This window comes from Phasianus colchicus, chromosome 9, assembly GCF_987193195.1.
Source record: "Phasianus colchicus chromosome 9, bPhaCol1.hap1.1, whole genome shotgun sequence".
NCBI lineage: Eukaryota > Metazoa > Chordata > Aves > Galliformes > Phasianidae > Phasianus > Phasianus colchicus.
The window spans coordinates 13,109,987-13,121,678 of record NC_143444.1 but is presented as its reverse complement, the minus strand read 5'-3'; positions in this window follow the sequence as shown (position 1 = coordinate 13,121,678).

Genomic DNA, 11,692 nt, shown 5'->3' with positions numbered 1-11,692 from the left:
TTTACAGATATCTAACATGCACACACACACAAAAACCTCTCAAGTGAATTTATTGACTAAAACTAGTTCCACAGAACCAATTAGTATCTTACACAGGCTGCCCTGCAAGGCTTATGAGGCCATCCATCACTTGTCCATTTAACTATTTAGCATTTGTTCCAGCAATTTGTCACACTGTCAGAATGGTAGCATTTCAGAATAGGAGTTTTTGGTTGAAAGAAATCCAACTCAGATAGTGCAGATATTTCTTTTTTTTTTTTTTAATAAGACACAAGATTTATGTTTCTATTATTTTTAACCTTAAGCATCATGTCTGGAGGGTGAGGTTAATTCTTTGTATTTCAAAGTCTCTACATTTGAATCAATTGTTTGATATGAGAATTTTAAAATATCATGCTAAATGGAATTACTTCAAACTTCATCAGAAATTCACAGTTCTGACATCATAGAGCACCTTATCTTACAGCTGCAGTGATTATATTTTTATCATTTTTCTCATCTAGTCATTTGCTTTTACATTCATTTCTAGCAACTTCCTTAATTTCACAGTACCAAACAAATTGCAAAAAAAAAATTGTTTTTCCAGTGAATGAAAGGCAAAGTATCTACGTAATATTAGCATGTATACTCCTAAGGTATTTTAGACTTCGCAGACTATACATCTAAAGGGAAAGAAAAAAAGATTACTGCAGAGCTTCAGTTACCCATCCACATATATTTACAAAATATAAATTAGCATGAATGCAGAAAAATCTAAAATGCAAAAGAAACCATTCAGGCTTGGCCATATCTTATGGAATATTTGGGATCCATAACGGGCACTGGGAACCGTTTCCAAAGAATGATACTCAGTTTAAAACACAGCCCGAGCATTTTGATTAAACAACATGTAGAAATTAGACTAACACAGTTTCTACGTTAAATGAAAACAGCTACACTGAGAATGTAAGGCAACCTGTTAACACGTTGTCGGACAACTCTCACAGTCCTGAGGCACACAGTTGTATGCCCATGCACCTGCTATTCTTCCACTTTACAGACTGCACTGAAATGAATGAAAGTTATTCAATAACCTTTAGATTTGTTTATTGTTTCAGAGGCAGGACTTGGTTTTTAATGGTGAGAGCACACAGATCAGAGGTCTGCTTTCCTGATACCCCGTAGGGTTTCCTGATTTAGATTTCTTATGAAGTGGATGCAGCAAAGATGCCTGGGAATCAAATGCCATCTCTGCATCTGAATGCTGTTAAGCAGCTCCCATGGCATTTCTCCCTGGCTCTTGGTGTGCGTCTGTCACTAAGCTCACTCCCAGAGATAAAACAGCAAATGTGAACTCCTGCGGGAAAGAGCGTCAAGTGAAAACCTTTCTTGAAGCCTTGAGAATGCTGCAGCTCAGTCAATCACAAGTCCTTCAATGAGAGCAGTGTGCCTATCTCACCATGTATACAGAAGGGTTTGTGGTGTACAAGTGTTAGGCAGGGAAAGCCAAACGTTTAGCATATACAGAGTGAAGTGAGTATCTTGCTTTAAAAGGCTTAGCAAATTTCACTAGCTACCACTAAGATTGTTACAGCTACGAAAACCCAAAACCATCCCCTCTATGCTTTGCTGGGTAATTATAGTGTTAAATGCATGATAATTTTCTATCCATTTGTGTCTATAATTAGTAGCTTCAGTCAAATTATCCGGTAAATATTACTGTTGCATTTGTCTGTGCAGAGGATGCTGTTCTAGGTTACAATGCAAAAGATATTATTTCCAGTTACAGTGAGAAAATGATAGGAATACTATTAAGGCTGAAGTAGCCAATTGGTGGGAGAGGGGACCTGAAGGACAGGTCACCATTAAGCAGAGCCTCAGAGCCAGGCAGCCACAGCTGATGGGTCCAGTGACAACAGGAAAGGATGCATACAGCAGGGGGATTTAGACCCCTTCCAAACAACAACTTCCACCAACAGGTCCAAGGGCTATGTAAATGCCTACTTATTCAGCTATGGAAAAGAATTTGCTTATTTACTTTTTTGAATACACTGAGAGCAGGAAATAAAAAATTGTTCCAGCTATAGACACAGCAAAAGAATACCCTTATAACAAAATTTCAGACAGTGCTAAACAATGCAACCCAACAATCCACCTGTTTGTCTAATCCCTATTTTGGGTAGCAGAACTGACAAAAGGAAGCAGCGAAAAATACCACAATACGCCTTGGAACTAGAGACTGTGGCAACTCCTACAGGAAACCTGAGGAAGTTAGAAATGAAGTTGGAGACAAGATATTAAAATAATTGTATCCTTTTCCCCTCCCCTCACAAAATAAAAGAAAAAAAATCTGCAGCTTCTGTTTATTTAATTCCCTTTTGTAAAGAAGTTCCAGGACAGCTCCCAGAAGTTGCAGAGAAGCTTTTTGAGTTTAATAGTCCAGAGTTAATTGCCATTCATTTTGCAGGTTTGGTACAGAAGGCAGGTCAGAATTAATTTCTTGCTTAACCAACACTGAAATTCACACTCAAAGTATAAAAAGCTATAGCTGCTACTGAAGTCTCATTCAGAGAGAGGTGATCGCAGCAAGAACTTGTCCTGAATATAAAAAGCATCTGGGAACATGCACTGTCTCAAACCAAAAACTGGAAGCTGAAAATGAAAAATACGAAGTAACCCAAACTCATCAGGAAGGGTTAAACACTCCTCTGCCTGTTCTGACAAAGGAATTCAGCTCTAAACCACAGCTTCTCCATCAGTGGGTTACTTGGGCAGTTCAGCACACAGCTGATTGGAATCACATAATCAGGTCAGAAGGGTTTCACAATGGCCCTAAATATGGTTGCTATCAGAAAAAGGAGCTTAAAGGTATAAAGACCAATTACTGGTAAGCGATGCTTATTGGGATACATTCATGCCTCCATCAGGATGGCAAGAGGAGGGGAGGGCTGAGGAAGAAAAAGCAAGACTTCAATACGTGTACAGCTCTGCTTTCTGTTATAAACCATTCTAGACAAAGAACATGTTTGAAATAAGACAGTATCTGTAAATAATTGAATTACGTATTTGAAATTTCCTGAAAGGAGAATATGGAACCATGAAAGTTCATATAAACAAAGCAAATCAAAAATACTGAATACAAAAGTTCATTTTCTCAGGATGTCCTATTGCCATGGAAATGTTCTTCCACACTTTCTTTCTGGTAGGCCACCTGCCTGTTAGCACCCGTAGCTTCTTGTCTCCCTCCTAGATTTACAGAGCCTCTGTGATGAAGAGGCCACATCTTTCACCTTGCATTTTATATTCAATTGAACAAAAAGAGATGTACATCTACAGTGAACACATCAATTCGGCATTTTCCCCAGAAAAAGCAATACTGAAAATCCTTATTTAGTTTCTGAATCGAGGACTACATTGTATAAAAATTTTGCTTTGACTCTCAAATTCCCCAGGCAATTCACATTATTTAATCCTTGTTGAGATTTAGTATTTTGGCATTGCTTTGCCTTGTCCCTCCAAGATGCCCCTCTTAATAATGTCCTTGGATTGCAGTTGCAACAAGTCAGACACATATAAATTGTCCTTTTGTGAATGCAAGCAATGATACTTATTTTTCTTCTGTTCAGGTATGGAAACAAGTAAGTAGAAAAGCTAATTCTGAAACCCACGGACATCCTTCATTTAAACAGGTCCTCAAGTTTAGGCTCAGAGGAATGCCTAAAAAGGACAAATGCTCAAGAGCAATGCTTTTTACATGCACCAAGAATAAGCCACAAATGTTCTCCTACGCCATGCAGAACTGAGATGGATGCTCTCACAAAGGAGATGCCAGAGGCCACATTACTATTCCTTTATTTTCTTCCCCTGTTGTTCTTCTCACACTCACTGTATCCCAAAATACATATAGATCATGGACTTTTTGAAATGAGATGGAAGGAAAAATTCTGAGTGAAACTGTAAAAGTCAAAAAACTCTCACTGTAGGCAGCAACAGCAGCAGCCCACTGGAGTTCATGCTATTTCCAACAGCTTCTTAAAGTCATGCAACACTGCTTAGTGTGGAAGCCAATAAACTGTATGAAACCATAGTTGCAATAGTTGTGTACACCCAGGAAGTAAAATATATTGCTGAAAGCATTCTTAGACTGGCTTGACTCCATCCATATTCACCACTGTATTGGTGTAAATCTTTCTGTACAGAAACAGGAAAAAAATATTTCCCAAGACCTACAACTGGTATTTCCCAACACTAACTCTGGGGCGCTCCAGAGTCTGCCTGCCTCCTTATTGATGGACTCTACTGAAAGGTGACTGGATGTCAGTGGAGATCATAAAACCAAAAAGTCCACTGTTGCCATTTCTCACACTGTTGATTTCATGGCTGCTGGTGGAATTGTTACAACCAGACAGATCCTTCTCCTTAAGGCTACTATTGAATTTCCCAATCTTTCTTGTCTGTCTTTTCAACAGAGGGTGGGAAAACTTGCAAAATAATACTATATGTTATATTATATCAGGAATTAAAATGTCATATACATGTATCTAGTGGACGTGGTTTAGAGACCTTCTGGAAAGGCACAAACACACATACTCAGAAGTAAGATTCTGATCTCAAACATTGTTTTACAAATTTGAATTAGAATTCCAGTGGAATAAGTATCATTATTCCAAAAGAACAAAGAATGAGGAATTTACTAAAGATATTTATTAGCCTCTATGAAAAACCCCGAGAAAATACACAGGCCTACCAAACACTCCTTGCCTTAAATGGTTCTCCATTCTACAGCTATTCTGGAAGATAAAAATGAATGAAGCTGTGTGATGGACAGCTAAATCTTTTATTATATATATATATAATAATTATAATTATATTAATATAATATATATATAATATTTATTTATTTATTTTATATATATATAAAAGGATCTAGCTGTCCATCACACAGCTTCATTATATATATATATATATATATATATATATATATATATTTCCCTACTCTGTTTCTCCATGGAAAACTCAGGAGAGATGGCGTAATTAAAGCATCCAGCATAATATAAGATCAGTTAGAATTTCAGAATTGCATTGAAGTTGTTGAAAGTGCTTGGACTTTTATTCAGTAATCTGGGAACACAGCCAATCTTTTCTATGTATTCCCAAAGGGAGATTTTCATTATATGTATATATATTTAAACAAAAAAAATTCTTCTTATCTTCCTAATGTACAGTCATGGAAGACGTGTCCTTAGAAACAAAATTTGATGTTTCAATATTTTAGGGTACCCTTTCAGCCATAACAGTAGCACTAAAATTTTTCTAGAGCTAGATCAGTCTGATTTCTCAATGGTTTATCTGCAGAAAATCTACCTGCAAAGGTGTTCTATTAAGGCTGTTTTGAGGGAAGAGGAGATTGAAAAGAAGTTATACAGCAAATGAGTAAGTAAAACTACTTTCTCTTTCCTGCATTTTCTGACTTCCTTCCCAACCTGTCATCTTTAATTAAACTCACTGCAAGTTTGGAAGCCTAGTAAATCCAGGAAATTGCTTATAAAGTGGTATATATAAGTGTTCTAAACATCTCCTGTTCCATGGCTCTGGATTTAATAATTTTCCATTAATAGCCTGTACAACTAGAAGAATTTTTGTCAGTATGACTGATTTAGCACTAGCCTCAGAATCTCCCTTCAAGACTCACTCAAAGCTTGTGATTAGTTGATGCTGATAGCAATATAAGCAGTCTCCATGGATTCTTGAAATAAAAAAATTTACAAGTCTCATCTTCATATTTGGTTGATATCCTATCTCTCCTCTTGCACAGAACATGATAAATTTACAAGGGATTTTGCTCAGTTAAGAATTATTGGATTTGTCCAAAAAAAAAAAACCAAAACCGAAAACAAAACAAAAAAACCACCGCCACCACCACCAAAATACTCATTATATATAAAGAACTCCACAGATCAGGCATGGATACACTGATCATTGCAAATGTCTGACACGCTTCATTCCTTTTTAGACATGCTGCAGGAATAAATTTAGATTTTTGAAAGCAAAACAGTGGATTCCTTCTAAATCATGTGCATTATTTGTTAAACTCTTGGAGAGATTATTTTAAAATAGGACTGACAATTTACTAAAGGTTTATATGGTGCCTAATTCAAAGGAATGCTGATCAGTACACAAATATTTGAATTGTTTTCTACTTCCTTGATTACACAAAAAGAATGATAAAGAGTAGAATTATTCAATTATTCTCTGTATGGATTGTAGATGAGATCTTCATGACTTTCTGGTTGTTTGTTTGTTTTAATTAAGAACAGTTAACTGGTTGGGATGAATGCAAAAAAAAAAAAAAACACAACTCAGAAAACCTAATTGAATGAATTATTGCCTATGAGCAACAATTTTTTCCACCCATGGCAAGACCTTCATCTTAAGTTTAGTTTATACTTGATATATTCTCATAAAGTGTAACACGCTTCAAAATATGCCACAGAATCATTATATTCAATAGTCCCTATAGACAGGCTCTAGAAGGAGTTTTGCAGGCTCCTTGACAGGAAAGAGACAATAATCCAATAGCTTCATCGCTTTGAACTATATAACTAGGGATTTAGGGAAAAGCCCATATTGGAGCTCAAAAACTAAGTACTAAGACTGCAAGTTGAAAATACATTTACTGTCAATACTGCTCTCCAAGCCAATGCCTTTTCTCCAAGTACTGTAAATTAGCAGTACCTTTTTATACATCTCACTGGCATGTCCTGCTTGGAAAAGATTCTCAAAATAATGAGCTCTTTGGTTTCATGTTACAAATCTGCTTATCTGCTGTGGTGTTTGTTGCTGGTTTTTTGCCTTAATCATAGCTACAGAAACCAGGGCTTGTGACAAGGAAGAGGAAGCCATGCACCAGCTCCATAAGCACTTAAAGCTTATTCAGAGAGAGGAAAAGGGAACACCCAGCCAGCTCTACTTATCATCCCAGCCTACTGCTTCTGCTAGTTCATGATGACATGCTAAGCTACGTTATCAGCCTGCTTTGCACACCGCAGTGGGGAAGAGCTATCTGTCACGGGCCAGTTTAAGGTAATGCTGCCAACACAGACTGCATTTACAAGCACGTGGAGAGGAAAGGGGAGCAGCTAACACTATTTCACATACTGTCAAGAAGTTCTGCAGTACCTGAATGAGAATTAGTCATTCTCCCAAATAATCCTATTACTCCTCATATGCCGAGCTGGGCAGTCTGCCCACTATGGGAAGCCATTGGGCACGTGCAGGCAGTGGGGAAGGACTGTGGTGACAGGACTGTCCTCCTCCATCTACAGGAAGGTGAAATAGCAGCAGTAGAATAGAATTTCCTTTCAATCTATTTCTCTGGCTTTTTCACATCCCTGGAAGGGAAGATTGCATAGTCTGTCCACTACTTGACATAAGGTCCATAATAAAAGGATCCACATAGAAATTGATTTCTCTTTAAACTTGTCTCATCTCTACAGATGAAATCTCAATGTTTTAAGAGAAAGGTCACACGCATCAAATAAGCACAGAGAAAAACCACAAATCTAGATTTCTACATTTAAATACCTTATTCTAAAACATATTTGCATTCTAAGCCTGCTTTGAATATTTTTAACAAATATTAAATTATACATCTATTAGCTATGTTGAATTGCAGCAACAGTTACTGAATTGCTAATTCTGGTATCTAGGGGCACAGATAGGAAATTTGTCGGAGGACACAAGATCAAATTCACTGTGGACAAGACAGCCATAATCTTGGCTATTCTAATGAAACATATCTGTTATTTCAATGGTTTCTCTCTTCACAGAATCACAGAATCACAGAATCACTAAGGTTGGAAAAGACCTATAAGATCATCCAGTCCAACCATCCACCTGTCACCAATGGTTCTCATTAAACCATATCCCTCAACACAACATCCAAACGTTCTTTGAACACCTCCAGGGTCGGTGACTCCACCACCTCCCTGGGCAGCCCATTCCAGTGCCTGACCACCCTTTCAGAGAAGTAGTATTTCCTAATATCCAGCCTGAATCTTCCCTGGCGAAGCTTGAAACCATTCCCTCTAGTCCTATCACCAGTTACACGAGAGAAGAGGCCGACCCCCAGCTCGCTACAACCTCCCTTCAGGTAGTTATAGAGAGCAATAAGGTCTCCCCTGAGCCTCCTCTTCTCCAGACTGAACAATCCCAGCTCCCTCAGCCGCTCCTCATAAGGCCTGTGCTCCAGACCCCTCACCAGCTTTGTTGCCCTTCTTTGAACACGCTCCAGGGCCTCAATGTCTTTCTTGCAGTGAGGGGCCCAGAACTGGACACAATACTCAAGGTGCGGCCTCACCAGAGCTGAGTACAGGGGATACTATACTATATACTATAATATTTTAGAGAAAACCTATTGGGAAGAGAGCTGTCAGCACCCATGTGAAGTCTTGCAGCTAGTATTTTTCTGCTCCTTCTCACAAGCACTAATTCATACCCTACTGAGAAATTCAATGGTCTTTAGAAGCTCTCAATTCCCCCTCATCCCTACTAGCACAGGGAACTGCAGGGCAGGTGACCCAACCACCATCTAATTTCTGCAAAAAACAGATGATAAACCTATGTGGCAGTTTGTTCTTATTTTTTCTTAAAAAAAAAAAAAAAAAAAAAGCACAGATATAATTTATAAGAAATTTACACTGTATATTTACTTAAGTGAAAAATCTTATGGATTTCTTTAGCTAAATAACATTGCTATAAATTGGAGAGTACTTACTGGAGTGGTGAATGCCAAATCAAAGTGATTCTCAGTGAATACAATTAATCAAACTAATAAATGTTGAATTCTTTCTGCATCCAAATCAATGTTCTCTACCTACATACCACCACATACGTATCACAGAATCATAGGGGTTGGAAGGGGCCTCTCATCTTGTCTAACCCTCTGCTAAAATGTGTTCCCTATCGTAAATTGCACAGGAGTGGCATCTTGCAGTTACTTACTTACTGTTGATGAATTATTATTATAACCCCATTGATTTCCGTAAAGTTGTTTGCCTCAACTGAGGTAAGACTCTCGTTCATACAAATAAATAAAAAGAAAAAGCAGATGATGCTCTTAAAGCTTAATTCTGTAAATATACATGCATATAAAAACTTTGTGTTATTAGTACCTCTGACACAAGAGAAGCTTTATATTTGTTGTTACTAAAACAGAGGCTTTTAAGTAAATAGATCTTCAAAGGCTATTGTTCAGTAGCACTTACGAGCCACTCCAATACTTGATCTGTTCAAATCTCACACATGAAACCAGGAATACAGTAATATGCATCTCACTCATCCCTCTCCCCAAACTTGAAATACTCCACACATTTGAAGCAACAATTATTTTTTCAATAAGCTTCTTTTAGCTAGTAGAAATTCTTCCTCCTCTTTTATGTTCCAGTCAAAGTATCAAATAATTTGACCCTTTACACATAATGCCTTCTCTCTCTTTGACTGTGTAAAGAATGCAATCCACTGCCCACCAAAAACTAAAATACAAATGTGTTTTCCTCTGAAGACACCAGTTTAGAAACAAACAAGCAGATAAAATGCATCTAGCTGGTTGCCATCTTCCTCCTCAAGATATCAAAAGTCTAAATAGGCTTTTTATTCTATTTTCTACAATTTGCAAAATTAAGTAAAACAAACAGACAAACAACACAAAGATTCCTTCAAAAAAGAACAGATTAAAAAACAACAACAACAAAACACCACTAGTCACCCCTCATCCTATACACAATGGCTTTAGCTATTAGCATCTAATCCAAACGTCTTAGAGGCATCTCCTCCTTGCCAGCATCCTTTTCCTGCCATTAATTTCCTTTGACTGCTTTTGAGAATCTATGCCAAGCACACACACCAATTAATGCATGAAAGTTTTAAAAAAGCTTTTCATTGATTTTTAGCCATTTCTCCTTATTGCAGAAGTCATCATGCAGCCAGAAGTCAAAGAAATAGAAGAGGGTGGATTCATATTGAGAATTACACAAGTAAGACATCAGTTTTTCTGTTAAGATGCAGTGTAGCATCTTGGAGCAAGCATGGATTTTGCAGAATGCAATTCCACCTTGTAGTCACCTATGCAGTCAAAGGAAGGTTGATGGCCAGCAGGGAGAATCAGATATAAGCGCAGACAAACAAAGAAAACAAAACAAAATAAAAAAAAATCGGTTTTGGCTGTAGGCACAAAGAAATAGTTATTCTCTTTGCCAGTAATTTCTCAAAGGGAAAAGGTCTCCAAAGGAAAAGAAATCATGAAATTAAAAGCCTGATGTTAACTTAGCAATTCTCATGCTTTCTCTGCCTCTTTTTTTTTTTTTTCCCCAACAAAATTGTATAGGAATTTTAAAATTAAGTTGAATGAACAATGGGAAATTCTCCCTAATAAATATCCCCATTAGGACCTTCCCATATTACTTCTCTAGATCGCCTTCAGAATCCGTTCTACAGCACTTGGGAAGTCTGGGCATGGGTCTCAACCCTAGTGAACAGTTCTTTATGAAAATGCATTTTGAGAACAGAAATGCCAATCAAAACCAATTGCAAAAATTATTTCTTTTCACAAACTTCCAAGTCCTTCCTTCAGGAAAACTTAGCTTATTTTCCAAATTTAATCCCATTAAAAATATAATTTTTTGAGCTTTCAGGATCCAGGGTCCTCCTATGCTGCAGAGCCAAGCATTACTCACCCAGCATTCACCTCTGTCCTTGGTCTCTCATCAGTGCCCAAGAGTACAAGGCTCGGCTTGCTTGAAATTCACAAAGAAAAAAAAAACCTTAAAAGATAATACTATCAACTGCCAACTTCAGAACTGTTATTTCTCCCCTTCCCACATAAGAATATTTTTCTCACAATCAAAATCTTCAACTTTTTAGCAGCATTAGTCTCAACTCGACCTGACTAGTTCCTCAGAGCAATGGTTTTCAAGATGTAGCCCACAGAGCACTCAAGGTTGGTGGATATCTGCAAGGGTAACTTGAAAAGAAAGCATTAAAAATTCAAGCTGATTGTCAGTGGGGTTTTAACTCACTATACAGAGATCTGTACCTTCAGTAGAAAAGGTTGAGAGGTTCACAGATCAAAAAAGGTTGAAAACTACAACCCTATAGAGCAAAGCACAATGCTGTTGGAGTGACTTTATAATTTTAGACTCAGATCTCAATACACATCTTGAGCAGCAATCACAGCAAGCTTCTCTGTCATTTTGCCTTGCTAAGCTAAACAAACAACTACTCTACAGCACAGGAGTAACAACAATTCGTATACAAACAACACTGACTATAATCATTTACGCTGAGGAATCCTGACTAGCTTATCAAATCTGTCAGCATTCCTTTGCCTTTGCACCACCTTGATGCTTTTAGCTAGAAGCAGAAATAACATGAAAAAAGCTGAAATTCACATTTTCTTTCAGAATGAATTCTTATGTGCCAGTAGCATGGCCTCCAGCAGACCATTCTCTAAAATTTCTGTGCAAATTTTACGTCAAAAGGGAAGGATTACCTCACTCACTCAGCCCCACAAATCCTGAATCCTACAACAAATCTGTCTCTTTCTGTCCTAGGAAAGAACAGTTCCTAGAAAAAACTTCTAGCTTGGGTGTGCACTATTTCTCTCCAGCTAACTGGACCTCAAGTGTGTCTTTCTGCATATTATACCATACATAGG